The sequence below is a fragment of the Macaca nemestrina genome, chromosome 13 (assembly GCF_043159975.1).
Source record: "Macaca nemestrina isolate mMacNem1 chromosome 13, mMacNem.hap1, whole genome shotgun sequence".
Lineage (NCBI taxonomy): Eukaryota > Metazoa > Chordata > Mammalia > Primates > Cercopithecidae > Macaca > Macaca nemestrina.
Window position 1 is genome coordinate 49,073,553 of NC_092137.1, and position 18,267 is coordinate 49,091,819.

Consider the following 18,267-nt stretch of genomic DNA (forward strand, 5'->3'; position numbering starts at 1 on the left):
AAGAATTGGAAAAAATGTTAGCCATTCCTGGTTTCTATTCAGCTTCTCTTCTTTCAACACTTTGCTTTTTAATTTCTTGTCTGTATTCACTGCAGTTCACATTCCACACTGAATTGCCTTAGAATGGTTTTTTTTATTGAATGATGAACTTTAATATCAATTAAGGAGACTTATCAGCATCTTCTCATAGAATTCTTTAAGTTAAGACTGCATTTCTAAATGGACTGCATCTCTGAAGCTCTAGTTATCTTAATGCCTATTCCTACTGTTCCATGTCATACTAAATCTTCTAATTCATACTTAAAAAAAACTTGCCACTTTTCTCATGCTGACAAAGTCTGTTGGGCTTATATCTCTGCACAGAGCTGGACTGCTTAGATTTGTGCTATAGTAATAAGAAGTTTTTCAGCCCTGTTTTTTTTTTTTTTTTTTTTTTGCCAGATGAGAACAAAGGCCAGAGAGTTTAGTCACTGCCTGTAAAAGAGTGTTAAATCTTTTCTTACTTGGTTTTGCTGAACAGTGGCATCATATGTTTTTTCTACTCTGGGTCAACAGCATTGTGTTTTTTGTTTAATTATTTTAAGCCCACTGTATCGTTAAATCAGAAACTGTGAAGGGTCTGGGATTTTACTCTCCATGCAAACTAACAAGTTAGCCAGCCACAGTGTGTTGCGCACACACACACACACACACACTGCAGAAGATCTCTGAGTCAGAGAGAAAGAGTCATATATACAGCAAAAGCTGTGGCCAAGGTAATTTCTTAGCACCAGTTCTCCAAGCCCCATATCCACAGGTGACATGATAAAGACCAGGTTGTACCTTATATGCAGTGGGGTGCATTACAGGAGAGGAACCCTCAAATTAGGAAGTTCTGATCCTATATATGGGTGTTGGCAACCTGCCCCTTCTTCACTTCTGAGTTGGCCACCTGCCCATCATTCATTTCTTAGTAAAGACATTATCTTTACTCTAAGAAGTATGCCAGTCTTCTCCAGGTTGTGGTAGGAGAAGTCTTTATCTTTACTACTCTGGAATATCTCTGGGGAAGGGTCTTTAAGCTTTACTACATTGGTCAGGAGACAAATCCTTTCTCTGACCTGGAGGAATATACCATCTCTAGTTTCCAAGGTTGTTTGCTATTCTTCGAAGAGATAGTTTGAGATGTGCAGACATGCCAGACTCCTGGAGGATTGTCTTCCAACATACATGTAGGCAACGTCTTTCCCATAAATAAATAATAGAAAACCAAAAGCATGTAAACATTTGAGGCCCCTCATGACTTACAGGATAAACTCTAAACTCCTGAGCTTGGCATTCAAGGCCCCTCACTACTTGTTTCTTTCTACAATTCTCCATCTCTAATCCTCCACTTGGATGTAACTGGCCTTCTTGTTGCTGGCTTTTTCTTTTTGCATAGTTTCCCTTCATGGCCTTTGCTGCTCTTGGAGTGTCCTCCCTCACCTCCTCTCTGCCTTTCTGAATCTTCCCCATATTTCAAGAACTGTGGTTCATCATCAATCAGACATCCATTCTTTCCAGTTGTAGGCTAAGTACATCTTCCTATTTCAGCTCATGTTAAAATTTGAAATCCATCCTATGCCAATAAGAGAATGTGACCTGATTTATGTGCAAAGAAACTAGCATCCCTGAGGCCCAGAACTCACCTATTTTAAGGTCAGATTACAGTTGAGAATAGAGTGGATCACAATGGTCTGGGACCCGGTTAGCCTAGTGACTCAACTCCTCAAAGTTTCCTTAGATTAAAACAGGATTCTAAGAAGGCCAGGGCTGTGGATACTATTCTGGTTCTCTAAGTCTAGGATTAAAACATGCCCCCAGAGTCTTTACTTATGTCACACCTCCAGCTTTAATCAGACTTCTAGAGAAAGGCTTCTCTGGGACCCTGATTCAGTAGGTCTGAGAAGGAGACCTGAGAATTTGTATTACTAACAAGCTCTCAAGTAATGCTTATGCTGCTGGCCCACAGATTACTCTTTAAGAAGCAGGGGTCTAGATGACTTTTCATGATCAAGATGTACATAAATATGTGTGCATGCATGTGAACCTCTGCAAATATTTCCCTAGAATTAGAATCTAGAAAAGAACTGATGTTTTCTGAGCATTTTACCTTACTTAATCTTCACATGAGAGGTAGGATTTTTTTCTTTTTCGGTTTTGTGGCTGTAAAAACTGATTTTAGATAGGATAAATGACTTTGTCAAACAAGCAGGAGAGCTGGAATTCGCATTCATTTCCCTTCATTCCAAAATCCCAAGTCTGCCCATCATACTAAGGTCAAGCCTGATATTTCAGGTCTATGACTAAGAACTGGAACTAATGCCCTAGCAGACCACACACTCTAACTAACCAGGCAGTGCTTTTGGCAGAGGTACACTGTGGAGCAGGCAGTCGGGAGTATGTATGTTGTCAGTTTGGCTCTAGTTACTGAGAGCCCTTGGAAGGCAAGACATCTCATACATGGAAGCGTGCTCGAAAGTTCACAGATCTTTTCACCTACTTTGTAATTTCCTCTGAATTAACCAGACAACTTAATCCTAATACCTTTTAAAGTCTTTTTTCAATATTTTATGCATTACTTTCTTGATTGGGTTGTTTAGCTTTTTTGTTTTGAGATGGAGTCTCGCTCTGTCACCCAGGCTGGAGTGCAGTGGCCTGATCTCAGCTCACGGCAACCTCTGCCTCCTGGGTTCAAGCGATTCTCCTGCCTCAGCCTCCCCAGTAGGTGGGATTACAGGTGCATGCCACCACGCCCAGCTAATTTTTGTATTTTTAGTAGAGACAGGGTTTCACCATGTTGGCCAGGCTGGTCTTGAACTCCTGACCTCAAGTGATCTGCCTGCCTCAGCCTCCCAAAATGCAGGGTTTACAGACGTGAGCCACTATGCCTGGCTGGGTTGTTTAGCTTTTAACCAAATGGCATATAAAGGTGGGCAGTGAATTTCAGGAAATAGGAGCCTCTTGGGGTTGGACAGAGGTGCCACCCCTCTCCCTTGGCCTCCCGCAACCTCTACTCCTTCTCCCAGTCCTACCTTCCCCTGACCGCCCCTGCAGTCTCTGTGTGATCTCAGCGAGATAGTCTGGCTACTAAACCATGGGGAGGAAGTTATTTCATGTGCTCATCTTCTGATACTCCCTTTCACTCACCAGGGGATCCCTAAAAGGGCATCAACTTCATGGAGGCCCCACCAGGAACAGTGTGGGAGCCACTGCCTCTACCTAGCAATGTATCAGAGCCACTTGCGAAGCTTTCTAAAAATGCAGATTCCCTGCATCACCCAGATCTAGTGATTCAAAATTTCTGCAAATGGGGACCTACAGTGTTTATTTTTAGAAGAGCTTTCTAGGTGGTATTGATATAGCTTGTTCCTTGAACAAGGTTTGGGAACCTTGTGTATAGAAGGAAAAACACTCTCATACCAGGCTGGCAATCAAAGCTGATCCTGGTCACCGCTTATTCCCTGGGCCCTGGGAAGATCATTTCCCCTATCTTAGGCCACTGTTCTCACACCTATAACACGAGGAGTTAAGTAATCTTTTTGGCTCCTCATAGTTTTAATTTCCTAAGACTCAGTTGGATTTGCTTGGCCCTAGAAAAAGCTCATCCTGACCTCAGAATCACCTCCAGTGAAGATCCTGTGAGGTGTGGCTCCTCGTTTAGCCCTTGCTTATTTCATCCTCGGGTGTAAGAAGCCTTCCTTTCAAGGGTGCTGCAGTTGTTTGTGCCCACTTTTAGGACTTACCTTCTTCCTTACCAACCATGTGGAGACACTAGATATTACCATTTTCAGAGTAGTAGTGTTTCAACTGGCTTAATTCAATTTGGCCTAAATTCACTCAGCATTACAACATGTCTAGTACTCTGCCAGAGTTTATGAGCTATGGTTCCTGCAGATGAGTGGTTTGTCATCTGGCTGGAGAAAGACGATGTCAGTACATTGAACTTGGCAGTGACTACAAATAGGATTTTAGGTGCTCAGGGATGGGAAGATTGGAGTGGGCTGGAGGAGTTGGGAGTCTTCACGGAGAAGCTTACCAGCTTGGTTTCAACCAAGTCTTTAGCACAGGTAGAGGTCAGGTGGGCATAGAAGACAGGAGAGCCTGATACAGGAAGGAGGATCATCCTGGACACACATCCGGGACTATTTGTAGAACAGATGGGAGACTAATTGGAAGGAATGTCCTAGGGACTATGAGATGAGGGTGGAGAGGCAGACTGGCATATTAAAGGACTCAGAAAAGAAACTATCAAGAGAGTAAACAGACAACCTACAGAATGGGAGAAAATATTTGCAAACTATGTATCTGACAAAAGTCTAATATCCAGCGTCTATAAGGAACTTAAATAAATTTACAAGGGGAAAAAACCCCATTAAAAAGTGGGCAAAGGACAGAAACAGACACTTCTCAAAAGAAGATGCACATGTGGCCAACAATCATATGAAAAAAAGCTCAATATCACTGATCATTAGAGGAATGCAAATCAAAACCACAATGAGATACCATTTCACAGCAGTCAGAATGGCTATATGAAAAAGTCAAAAAAAGACAGATGCTGGCAAGTTTGTGGAGAAAAAGGGAACACTTATACACTATTGGTGGGAGTATAAATTAGTTTAAAAATTATGGAAAGCAGTATGGCTATTCCTCAAAGAGCTAAAAGCAGAACTGCCATTCGACCCAGCAACGCATTACTGGTATATACCCAGAAGAATATAAAGCATTCCACCATAAAGACACATGCCTGCGAATGTTCACTGCAGCACTGTTCACAATAGGAAAGACATGGAATCAATCTAATGCCCATCAATGACAGTTTGCATAAAGAAAATATGGTACATATATACCATCGAATACTAGGCAGCCATAAAAAAGAATGAGATCATATCTTTTGTAAGAATAGGGATAAAGCTGGAGGCTATGATCCTTAGCCACAAGTCTCCTGGTGCAATATAAAGAAGAAAACAACAGATGCTGGTGTCTACTTGAGTGGGGAGGGTGGGAGAAGGGAGAGGAGCAGAGAAGATATCTATTGGGTACTGAGTGATGAAATAATATGTACAACAACCCCCACCCCGACATGTGTCTACCTATGTAACAAACCTTCATAAAATAGAAGTTAAAATAAAAGTTAAAAAAATAAATAAAAGTTAAAAAAAAAAAAAGACTCAGACACTGTCCCATGGCAAAAGAGATCCGTGGTAGATTCTTGCATGAGGCAAGGATGTGATCAAAGCATTATATTCTAGGAATATAGTTTCAGGTGGAGGCCTATACAATGGTCTAGAGAAAGGAGATAGCAATTGTAATATTAGTCAAGGAGCTAATCTGTGGCTGTGGATGCCACCCAGCAGAGAGCCCATTTCTGAGTCTGCTCTTGCTTCTTTGGCCTAATGAAAACCCCTTGTCTTGTGCCCTGGTGCAATAGGACCTCAGTCAATTTAATACACACTCAAACACATCTTTGTTTGCAGCACTCAGGCGCCATAAGGATATGAAGACGTCAGAAGAGGGGTCCTCATTTCAAGAAGATTGTTATCTAGTAGAGAGCTGTGATCCTGATCAGTAGGTCCTGGCACTGTGCCAGTGAAGTTCAAGAATTGTTTGTTTCTTTCATATCCATTCATCCACCCTTGTTCTGAGCACTCACTGTGCACCAATAACTATCAAAAGTGCTAAGGGGAATTTAAGTCACCATAAAATACTCTCCCTGCTCTCATGGGTCTATACAGAGAAACCTGTGGGCTTGGGATGTCAAAAGTAACCATTACCTTCTAAATTGTGAGATTTCACTGTAAGTGAAATGGAAGCCAAAGGAGGAAGAGAACATTGTGATGAGAGAGGTCAGAGAAACCTTCTTGGAGAAAGTGGGTCTTCATGTAGCAAGGCGATAGGATGTGCCCAGAGTAGCACAGTTCAATAGTCACAAATATCATTTTAAGTTTTCTAGTAGCCACATTAAAAAGTAAAAAGAAACAGGTGCAATTAATTTTAGTATGTTTTTTAACCAAATTATTTTTTAATCTAAATTATTATGTTGACATGTAATTGATATAAAAATCTTCATGAGCCAGGGCATATTTTGCACATATGGTACACCTCAATTTGAACTAGTCGCATTTTGAGTGCTCAATAGCCACATGTATTGGGCAGCTCAAGGGGGTGGGTGGATGAGCAATTCCATGTAGCTGTTGATCCCTAAATGTCTGATCTGGAGGAGGGGACTCTGGGGATGGGCTGGGTGGGCACAGCTGTTGTAGAAGGGGAAAGGCTGGGACCAAGAAAGCAGAAGGCTTTAGGAAAATGAGGAATAAAAATAACTGTAAGTTCTAGGGAGTTAAAAGACTTCGTGCAGGGAGGTACACACATTTTCTGCCACAACAAACAAATTCTAAATGGCTCTGGGAGAAAAGAGGGCCCAAATAGGAACTGCATTTCTGGAGAAATGAGAGTCCTTAAAGCTGTCTGAATAGAAAATAAGGTTATCATTATGCCTTATCATTAGAAGAGAGAAGAATATTAAAAGGACTCAGTTCAGCTTGAATAAAAAAGATAAATTTCAAGTAAACTGGCATACAGTTTATCCATGACTGGATTTGCTGTAATAAAGTCAGCGAGGGAATAAGCTGGGTGATTTACAGGGCGCCTGCTTCTGTAAAATTTACAAACTGCTGTGATAAAATGTCACCTTTTATGATGCATTTCACCCGGGTTGCATATATAAAGGGCACTGCAATGGAAAGAGTTGCAAAAACAAAGCAGCAGCCTAGCTCCCCAGCTGCCTTTGTCTGCTTTTCCAGCAGAATTGGGGATTTATGGAAAGATGACTTCCCTACTTGCCTTTTTTGGTTGTGGCTTGCCACCGGTGAAATGGCACCATTTCCTTTAGTTTTTATTTTGCGACCTGGGGTGAGGGGGACTGTTTTCGATAATGTAGTCTAGGAAAACTTGAGGTGGGATAGGGAAGCATGAGAAGAGGGAGGAGAAGAGTATTGATTCCAAGGGTTTCCAATCCAGTGGGGGAAGGCACACCCATAAGGGATTGAACACCAGTGTAGCAGGGTTGAATTTTTAGTACAATCCATGTCGTCATTCTTTACTTTAATAGATCAAAGTGTATCTGTTATGAGTCTCCATCTACTTGTTTGATAAGAAATTAAATCTTAGTCATTATTAGGGTTTCCTACCTAAATCTATGAGATCATAGAAGAGTCCAGGGCTTACCTGGTTCCCCAAACTGGGGGGGAACCAGGTACTTGGTCCATGGTGTTTTCATTTTCATTTTCACATTTGCCATTTTGTCTAGACAGTGGCCATGTAGAGAGTGATCCTGTTCCTCTGTCTCCCAGTCCTGATGCTCTGTGGGAAGTCACAGAGATGCCCCTCTTATGCCTCTCCCAGTGACTGCAGACTGCCATCCAACAGCCCCCCCAGTCTCCTATCCCCACCCATCCAGGGCATTGCCTCTGAGTGAGGGCACTAGCATCTTTCCTTAACCTCTGTCTCAAAAGAAACTTCAACTCTCCTCACCTCTGTTGGCTTCTCCTTTTCTCCTTACAGCACTCATGTCCATGCTTCTCCTGCAACCACCTGACCTGAGTCTTTTTTAATGGGCCTGAAACATAAATCCCTTCCTTCCTGAATCTCTCTCTCTCTGTGTGTGTGTGTGTGTGTGTGTGCGCGCACGCGCGCACACATATGTGTTTGTAAAAAATCAACTTGGATCTTGGAAAGAAAACATTGTTGGCTCCCTTATTCCAACAATGAATATAGATGGATATAGGGAAAACAATGTTCATACCAGTTTCTTTCTCAGCAATTCTCCCATTTATACTAGGTGGACAAGGGTAAATGCTTTAATGGGACTAGAAGCATGGTGCCTTGGCATCCTAGGGATGAGAGATTACTTCAAACATGGTGGAACCAAGGAAGGCTGCATGGAAGGGGTGAGATTTGATCAAGGTTGTGAAGGCTGGGAGAAGTTTGCTTTGTGCAACAGATCATTTCACTTAGAGGGAAAAGCTTGAATCAGGCCTGCAGTCAGGGAGATGGAGCCTGGGAAGAATATTTATTTGGTTTGTGTATGTGGGTGAGGTATGGGGCTGGGGGATGTGGGAGTGGGGCTGGGGTTTGAATAAGTGGAAGGTAGGTTGGTGGCTATTGTGTGGGGGTGCTAAGCAGTATAAAAAAATAACATGGCTCTATCAAGTCCTTAGATAATGTTTGGCAGTTTTCAACTAGTGGAAATAATTTCACTTATAAAACTGGATATGTAGGTGGCACTGAAAACAAGAATGCTTTTCTGAGACACTGCCACAGAAATGCTTGTCCACCAGATACCAGAGAAAATCCAGACAGTCATAGCCAAACGGGTACTTAGATAGCTTTATCCAAAGTGCACTCCTTTACGTTAACTTACCCAATACCTAATTCTCCATTGCACTAAGAGCCCAGGGCAGCATGTGTACCTTCCAATGCTCGGATCCCTGTCCATTAATAGTTCTGTGTGCAGCAGTTAATGTCTAGTCCCTGCTTATTTGTCTGGGCGATCCTAGGAGGGAGAGGACTTGTCTTTCAAAAAACAGAGCCCAACGGAGGCCGTGGGGTTGCATTGGCTTGGGAGGCTGGCAGCTGTAGGCAGGCTTTCTGGAAGAACAACCTCAGGATATGGTAGTGGAGAACCATGACATAGTTAGTAGAAGTTGGAAACGGACAAAGCAGGCAATCAATCCCTTTAGAAGCAAAGAGAATTGAGGGCAAATTAATCCAGGGATTGGGTAAGGTAAGTGGTTCAGAGCCAGTGCTGAACCCGCAAGGGCATGCTCACATTCCTCAGCTACAGGCTGCTTGGTACATATAGTGCTGGGTGGGTGTGGAGACTTGCAAGGACTAGTTTGCTAACGAGGGAGTAGAGCTGTCTGGTTTGAACTTTACCTTCCCCTGAGATGTGAACTCCCTCTTAGCTGAAGGAGAGAAACATCAGCTTCCCTGTTCCACTCTGCCTTTGTCAGAAAGTGCCTGGGGAGTCTAAGAGAGTGGCCTGGACTGTCCCCTCCATGCAGTCACAATCAGTCACATATAGATAACATCCCAAACCCAAAATGTTGGGCTTAGTGCTTCTATGCCTCGGTTCCCTGTTTTCCTAAGTCAAGTCAGGCTTTGGGAAATGTCTATTAAGTCCTTGTCAATTGCAAATGATATATCTCCCAAATTAAGAGTTTAACTAGATTTCATTCTGGGAATTGAGCAAGAACTGGCAATAATTTAGCTTATAAAACTGTAGTTTAATGAAAGTATAAGACAATAGGCCTGGTAGAGGCTTTTTACTATCATAAGATGAGAGTTTCTATGGGCTGTTCTGACAGATTTACTCTTGTTTTAACTCAATAAGCTATTTCTGTTTTAGCGTTGTTATTGTTTCTGTGGTTATAGGACACTCTGTATTGCTTTATTATATTATCCCTCCCTCCCCCCCAGTCTTTATGGTGGCATTTTTCTCTTTGCTTAGCTTGTAAATACACAAATTTTCTCTGATCCTCCTAACTCTTCCAAGCACATATAGAAACAGAGCAGCTTGTCAGACATGGGGTAGAATTTGCCTAGTCTGTCCTTCCTTCCTTCCTTCCTTCCTTCCTTCCTTCCTTCCTTCCTTCCTTCCTTCCTTCCTTCCTTCCTTCCTTCCTCCCTTCCTCCCTCCCTCCCTCTCTCCCTCTCTCCCTTCCTTCCTCCCTCTCTCCCTCTCTCCCTCTCTCCCTTCCTTCCTCCCTCCCTACCTTCCTGCTTCCTTCTTTTCTTCCTTCTTCCTTCCCTCCTTTCTTTCCATTCTTTCAGTTCATAAGGGCAGGCTCTTCTTGAAGTTGGCACCCTCCTCTCAAATAGTTTCCATTTCTTCCTTGAAGCTACCCAGATACAAATAACATTAATAAGGTCTTACACTTGTAAAACATTTTTATCTTTTAAATCTGTTGTGATCTTTATGACTACTTTCTGTGGTGGGTCAAGCATGTTTATTATCCAAAGCATGTCTATGCATTGGAAAATGAAGTTCTAAGAGGATAAATTAGCTGCACATGATAATCTAGCAAGTTAATGGCAGAACATAGACAGAACTCAGGTTTCCTGGCCAGTGGTTGAGGTATGTCCAAGAATAGAGTGTCAGGTTGAGGGAAGAAGGACCTTCCAGCAGTGAGGACTGATAACCAAAGTGGTGGTCTGTTGGCTGCAGAATCCTCTATCACTAGTTCCATTATTAACTCAGATGATACAGAGAATTCCCCCTCCCCTTAAAATTCCCCAAGAATTGTAGCTGGGAAGGAAAAGCACATCCAAATCTATCTCCTTCACTGTCACTGGGCAGAGCTGGTCAACATTGACAGGCAAAAAGGTGGCCACAATTAAGTAGAGTAGGGGAATTAGAATGTTGACCTAGAACTGGCTTAAGGAAAAACATCAAATCTAGTAGGGAAAGAAATGGAAAGAGAGGCAATACTTGTCCCAGGTACACTGTCTTAGTTGATCCTTTTCAAATTCTGCAAGGTAGGTGAGTCCCAGCTTACAAAAGAGAAACCTGAGGTTCACATAGAGTTAGAGAGATTTTTGGGATCAAGTAGCTAAGCAGGTGGCAGAGTTGAGATTCAAATCTTCCTCTAAAGCCAATAGCCTTGGGTGCCTATTCACTTCTATTGCTGCCCTTTCTCCTCCTCAGATACTCAGAAGCCATACCCTTAGTGAGAGTCTTCATTCTCTCCCAAGACTAGGGGTTAAAAGTTTAGCAGCATCTGATTGTCTCTGAAAGAGATACAGGGCCAACAAACCCAACCCTTTTGGCTACGTTTGAATATTAAAGCCAGTGAAGTAAATTAATCTGTTAATCTCTTTGAGAAGACAATAAGTGGTGAGAAAAAGTGAAATGACTGTTCCTGGAGCTTCAGGCAGTCCATCAGGTTCCAGTCCTTGTTCATCTGCATCTATCAGCTTCTGGTTCCTGAGATAGAATGTAAAGATTTTTTTCTGCTTTTGATATTCTAGGTTTTCATGACTGAAATCACCTACATTGATTCCTATCTGGGCCTGGCCTCTGTGCTCTGTTCAGGAAGGGCATGCACTCAGTGCGTGCTGCCCATCTGTAGATTTTCTATGTGTTGGAGCTAGTTTCTACCCAGCTCACTTTCTTCTTTCTGTGGGTAAATCACAGCCTTCAGAGAATCTCCCGCCCCAAAGTCCCTAACCCAGCTGAAAATCCAAAGTGTGGGGGGAAGGGAGCTTTAGCCTATCAGGTTCACATTCTCTTTTATGTCTCCTTTTGTTTTCCCTTCCCCCTACAGCCCTCAGAGTGAAGATTTCTGGGATTTGAGCATCAGAATGACAGGGAGAGTGTGCTTTTTTTAGAGACAGAAATTCTTCTTAATCCGAAAAGACCCAATTTACCTCTGTAGTTGATTGAGCCTTCTTATAATGTCAGCTTTTCCCTCAACTTCTTTCTTTTCTTTTCCTTCTTTTTAAAATTCATTAGTATTGTTTTTATTGAGAATTTTCCTTTGGGATCCCCATCAGAGGGAATGCAAAGCCGGATAGATCATGGAGGTCCTCCCAGGAGCCATTCTGATATTTTTAGGGTCCGTTCCCAGTGTGGTTTAGAAGTGCCAGCACTGCTAACTTGGGGTTATGCTTCTTGATTTCTTACATTCTAAGAGAGTGTTTTTACTATTATTATTAGTATTCTTTTTTATGCTCTTTCAGCATCAGCATCCCTAGCTCCAGATGATTACCTGATTTATCACCAATATTTTAATTTTAGCCAATTCTGCTATTTCTTTGAGCCCCAAGTTAGCATCCCAAGTCTCAGCATCATAACTCTGAGAAGAGAATATATAGGGTATGGGCACAAGTTCTGATATAGCTGGTTGCAACTCAAAGTAGTTATTCTATAAGCATTAAATTCAGTTTGCACCAAAACCCAGCCTCCAAGACCAAGAATACAACCATTTTTTGGCAATGGTTATAGACCCCAGACAATAAAGGACCTGCCAAAAATTTTGAGAAGGATACAGACATAGTCAATGTATTATTTTATAAAGTATTAACTGAGATTTTTGGATACTTCGGGTCATCAATTGTGTTTTATTCATCTCTGAATCCCTAGTGCATATGCTTGGTGCTGAATCCCTCAGCACCAATACATGAATTGGCATGAATACTTTGAGTAGCATTAATACATAAGTGAATGAATAAGTACGTGCATAGCACTGATTGTGAAGAGGAAAAATCAGAGGTTGGAGGATTTTCAAAATGTTTTTGTAAAAGTGAGATAAAATGACATAGTGACTGATCATGTATGGAGGGAAGAAAATAAAAACTGATTTTAGGTTTATTATTAAAACTTTGGAGAATGGAGATATTATGTCTTTAGAAATAGAGGAGTTAGATAAGGGACCAGGATTGACATGAGGAAGGGAGATGTCAGCATTTGTATAGGCATGTTGGGATTGAAGTGATACTGGGGCATCCAGATGAACACAAAGGAGACAGCAGGAGAGAAGACAGGAGGTCAGAATAGGAGGTCAGGACAGAGGTCAGAGCTGGTGGTAGGGATGCTGGAATTCTCTTCTAGTGGGTGTAATATTTTCTGTAGGAGAAAATTAGATATCTGAGGGATGGAGTGGAAAGCGAATCCAAGAATGGCTGAAAAATGTCACTTGATGAGAAAGCAGTCTTTGTATGAGTTTGGTGGGTTTGACTAAATATACTTCAGTCACATAGAAAGCTAAATTAGTTATGGTACCATTTCCAATGCCATATGCCAACTCCTAATGACCACTGTTTAAAAATTCTACTGTCTGAAAGCAAAGAATAAATTTCTCTTTGTGATATAGAGATCTACCCATTTATCCACCCATCTATCCATCCATTTATTCATCCATATCCATTTACCTGTTCATCTCTCCATCCACCCATCCATCTTCCTATTCATTCATCCATCCATCCATCCCTTATCCACCTATGCACCAACTCATCCATCCACCCACTCACCTATCCATAATTTCTACAACATTTATAGTTATTCTAGAATAAGCTAAGCAATAGGGACTTTTTAGCACTACTGATAAATCTTAACACTCAATTAATATTAAAGTGAAATTTTCCTTGGAGCAAAAGTGTCAAACAGAACTAAACCCTAAAACTGATGTTTGGACCTTTTCCCTCTTACTTCTTCAGCACATGGGAAAATAAACCTGAAAAAGGGATTCCAGAGCCTTCAGAGATCATAGGTCAGATGTCAGTCTTAAAATTGTTTTATAAACCTCAAAAGTGAACTATTGTCACTTCGCTCTTCTTTCTCTCCGCAATTCCATCCTTCTTTCTTTGTCTCCATGATCTAGATCTTGCTTATTTCCCTGTCTATGGAAAATAGATTGATATTTGTTAATATGGGCAGGTGATCTATGAGCAGAGAGAGTCCCATTGTGGTGGTTGGTGGGAAGGGGTGGGTGAATGAGCTGTTTTGTGGGTGGAATTTTCATTCCAGATTCTGGAAAGGGTAATATGAAAAATGTGTAGGGGTGGGGGCATCCAAAGGAACAGGAGAAGAAAACTCTACCTGGTCGGTTGCTTAGGTCTGGGATGGTGGGAGATCCCTCTCTGTCTCTTCCTTCTTCTTGCCTTCGTCCTCTATCTCCTTTTCTTTCTTTCTTCTCCTTTGTGGCTCTTCTGACCTGTCTATGCTGGAGTGAAACTACTGATGCACTCCAGTTCAGCCTTCTTAGAGGTTTAGGGTCAGCTATGTTTCCTCTTCAATGGGGATGAGAGTGGGTCCAGCTCAGTCTCTAACTGTTCTGTGTCCTTGGTCCCTGTCCTGTGATACCAGATGAGGAAGATTAGAATGGCCTGTGCTTATAGCAGGGTGGAAAACTACCTTTTTCCTCCTTATAAGTCAGTTTAAGGCACCAACCATGATGGGCATTTCTGAAGGGCTGCATTTGCACTGAGTCTGCCCACATATGTGTCCCAGTGGCACCACCTTCTCACCGTGTCTACCTGCTTTTTCTTCTGGCACAGATTGTACAAAAATATGATGTCCCACAACCTATTGTACCCTCATGGTAATTTTCCCTTCTGTAACCACTTGTCCTTTAGAGCCCTTATATTACCAGCTCAGTGTAGCTCTGCCCAAGCCTGATCTTCCCAGATGATCAGGTTGGTCTCCAGTCCAACCCCCTAAATAAAACAAAACCTAGAATAAAATCAGTAGCCTCAGAGAAACAGATTTATGAACAAGTAACTCAATTTAAATATATGTTTCAAGGTGTTACCAAATGTTAGGGCAAGTTGAGGGGACAGTTCTTTTTTCTTTTAAGCTGCTGCCTAATTTTCGTTTAGTGCTGCCAGCTGATATTCTTCTAGTCAGCAAATTCTTATCAGGGTTATCTTGCATTCAGCTGGATGAGGTGTAATTTCCTGCAAAGAGAAGGCAGGAGGCAGGGCTGTGATTGAAAGTGTTTTGCTATGCCAGTTGTCCATTGCACAACTCCAGGGGGTGACATTAATGTAGAACTATGATGGGAATGGTGCCATCATAATTTTGCAATGTGGTGGACCTGTGAAAGCTGTCTTTAATTCAGAGCCTAGGAGACTGGAGATGATTTACATAAAACCTTTGAAGGTACTTCCCAGTGCACTTTCTGGATCACAGTGACCTGTCTAGAGGGAAGGACATGGTCAGTCAGTAAGTAGTGTGAACAGACTGCATTGCTAAAATAAGTGAGCTCTACTGGGGTATCATTGCTGCCTAAGCCCAACTGGGTGTGGGCCACAGTGATGTCATCAGGGACATGACTGTGACTTCTAGGTTTTCTCTTATGCAAACTTGGGCCTCTTTTATTTGCCACATATCTCAGCACTATATAGGAGCCTGGCAAAGCGGGCTGCAAGCTCAGCCTTTGACAACATTTTGGGATGAAATTAGCAGGATTTTTTTTTTTAAACCAAGTCTTCTTATGCTTTCCCAGGTCTCTCTTACTGGATGGGGAGGTGGAAGGGGTGAGAAACTTCTGATATTCATCATCCTGGGATGGCAGGAACTCAATGCTGAGGGTACACTGAGATTTTAGCAGAAGACTGGCAAATAGCAATACTTGTTCCAAAAGGGAGGAGGATGCTTCAATAAGGGATTTAAGTCTTGCTGACTAGGCTGTGTCCCTTATATTACATTAATTTGTCTAATGTAATGTGTCCCTTACATTAGAACTTGTGGGTCTGCCCTGTTTCTGGATATGGGGGCTCTTCATGAGCCCCATAAGGAGACCCCATAAGTGGTAAATCCTGACCCTTTATATATAGGATCTAATGCCACCATAAAGACTTTTGAGGCACACCCCAAGCTTAGCCAATGTTTTTCACCTGGCTCACTTTCCTTTTATTATACTTGGATCTTCTCCCATGGCAACTTAGTTCCTGTCTTTTGTCTTGGGGACTTCAATAAATGGGTAAGAATTTCAGAGAATGGTGGAAAGAACTCTGCTTTGGACAATTAGAAAAGTTAGAACACCATTCTGCAAAATTATTTCTAGATTTTGGCTCTGCCACTCATTGACCATGTAAGTTTTGGAATAGTTTTCCTTTGTGGGTTATCGTTTCTCTATCTGTAAATGATATTATCATATAACTTAGGAGGAGGCTCTCCTCCTAGACATCTTATGAGGATGCAGTGGTCTGAATTTTTGTGTCCCTCCAAAATTCATATGTTGAAATCGAATCCCCAAAGCAATAGTGTTACAAGGTAGGGCCTTCAAGGCAACGATTAATTCATGAAGACCCGACCCTCAAGAACAGGTTTTAGTGCCTTTATTAAAGAAGCCCAAGGGAGCTTGCTTGCCCCTTTCACCATGCGAGGACACAGTGAGAAGATGGCCATCTATGAATTAGAAAGCGAACCCTCACCAGACACTAAATCTGCTGGCACCTTAATCTTGGACTTTCCAGCCTCTGGAACTATAAGAACTAAATTTCTGTTGTTTGTGAGTTTATGATATTGTTATAGAAACCTGAATGGACTAAGACAGAGGATAAACCAATATAATAAATGAGAAGGTGTTTGAAGTGGTATTTGTGCTATATGTGAAATATGGTTGCTTGTTGGCTGTTTCAGCACAGTTTGTCTTGATCTTAAGGATCTATGGACACAGAAAGGTGCCTTTTAGTTCCCAGACATCAAGGATTGATCCCCACCCATGGAAGGGAAATAGTGGCAGCAAAAAGCATCTTGAGTCTGCTTTGGAGTAAAAATGAAAATATTTCATTAGGTCTGGATTCCTAATGGACTACATTAGTTAGAATAATACTGGTTGCTGTAAGGAATAAATTTCCAAAGTATCAGCAGCTTAAAATATTAGAAGTTTATTTCTCCCTATCACAGTCAAATGTATTGTTGTGAGTGAGTTTTTTCCTTGCACTGTTTAGAGACCCAGGTGTCTTCCACTTTGCAACTTCACCATCCCCCCGGGGCAGTGATCATGTGAATCACCTGTGGAGCTTTAAAAACCGATGCCGGGATCCCACTCCAGAGATTCTAGTTTAATTGGTTTTTGGTGTGACCCTTGTAATGGGATTTTAAAAGACTCAGGGGGGTCTGATGTGTAGTCAACGTTGAGAACCACTAGCGTGTTTTAGAGTTCTTTGCTTTTGGCTACAGACAGGCAAAGAATCAGTGAAGATGGTGAATTTCCTTCTTAAAAACCTCAGCCCATCGTTGATGAGGACATTGCTTCTGCTCACATTCCATCAGCAAGAGCAGCTACATGGCTGCCCTGGGTGAAAGGTAGGCTGTGAGAGGTAGTCCCACGTTGGGTGATATTTTCCAGCAGTGGCTTTATACTATGGCAAGGGGACATGCATTTTGGTCATTTATTTATTTGTGTCCTGGGGCCAACAGGTCGACTTCCCCAGACCCTGTGAGACCTGACCTGTGGCACAGAAGCTTAGGGCTGTTAATTCAAAGAGCCCGTATTGGGGTGTGGGTGTGCGTGAGAGGAATGGATATCACCTGTTTACCCTAGATTTGGGAGCCATAGCCACCCCACATTCTTGTCTACATCCAGAGGGCAGTTTGTTATGTTTGTTGTAATAAAGAGTGTTGTTTCTGTAGGCAGGAAAACTTGGTTAAAATCTTCACTTACTGCTTACTAAACTTTTGATTTAGGGTATGTTACTTAACATCCTTAATCTTCGTTTTTCCCAAATGTAAAATATGTATAATTATGTCTGTGTTGAAAGGTTTTATAACAATGATACAAAAATGCCTACCTTGTCTTTAAATAAGGTAATGTCTGTTATGGTGCTGGAAAGGACAGGCATAGAGCAGGGGTGGGATCTTTGCAGACTCTTCTCACTGAAGGGAGTTGGGAGGGGCTCTCTGTAGTGGCTGGGAAAGAGGGAGTGAGGAGAGAGGCTGTTTTACTGAGAGGCTGAGAAACAGCCTCAGGACCACACTTCTCCTATAAGATGGGTCAGGATGCCCCCAGCAGGCTGGAGCCTCCTTTAAAGTTGAGGATCAGGCTCCTCTTATCAGCCCAGGGACACCAGGTATGAGCTGCCATCCATTTTCTCTGGATCCTCCCAGGACTAACTGCCTCCAGTAAGGAGGAGACCTTCCTCCTGGAGCCCTGTGCAGCTCGGCTGTGAGACTTCCTTCTGGGAACAAAATTGTCTGAACAGGGGAGGGGCCCATCCTGAGACAGGCTGGAGGCACCTGCTGGGGCTACTGAGGCTGCCACCTTGGGCTGTAGATAAGGAGAGATGGCAGAGATAGTAGGAAGCCTTCCTGTTAGTGCCAACAAAAGAACAGCTGGGCACAGATAATGCAGCCTGTCATTTCCTAGCCTGGAGTGTGACAAGACTGGCTTTGTGTGACTCAAATTAATTCTGTGTGTGTCTGTGTGTCTGGTATTCAGTGGGGAAAGGCCATGGGAGGAGGGAGAGGCTGGGGCAGGACTGGGAATCTGACAAAGATAGTGTTTTGGGGCTTTCCCATTTCCTCTTTCTATGCCTCTTTCCCCTTCAGCTACCCAGCACCTTTGGAATTCCTCCATATCCCTTCCTTCAGTTGACCTGCAATGAGCTGGGGGTAGGATTATCCCAAGTTCTTCCTAGAATGATTATCTCTTAAGAGCCCAAGACAGGAAAAGTGAAGCAGCATCTGTTCAGGGGCCACCGCTTGCCAGCTGATGCTATCAGTGTGTCTGACATTCCAGG

The 18,267-nt window shown here is 42.5% G+C and overlaps 1 long non-coding RNA gene across 1 annotated transcript in view; it reads left to right on the top strand.

The window, feature by feature from the left end:
• The window catches only part of LOC105465007 (uncharacterized), a 400,763-nt gene that overhangs the window by 35,219 nt on the left and 347,277 nt on the right, over positions 1-18,267 (top strand). The gene's annotated exons all lie outside the window — the stretch shown is intronic.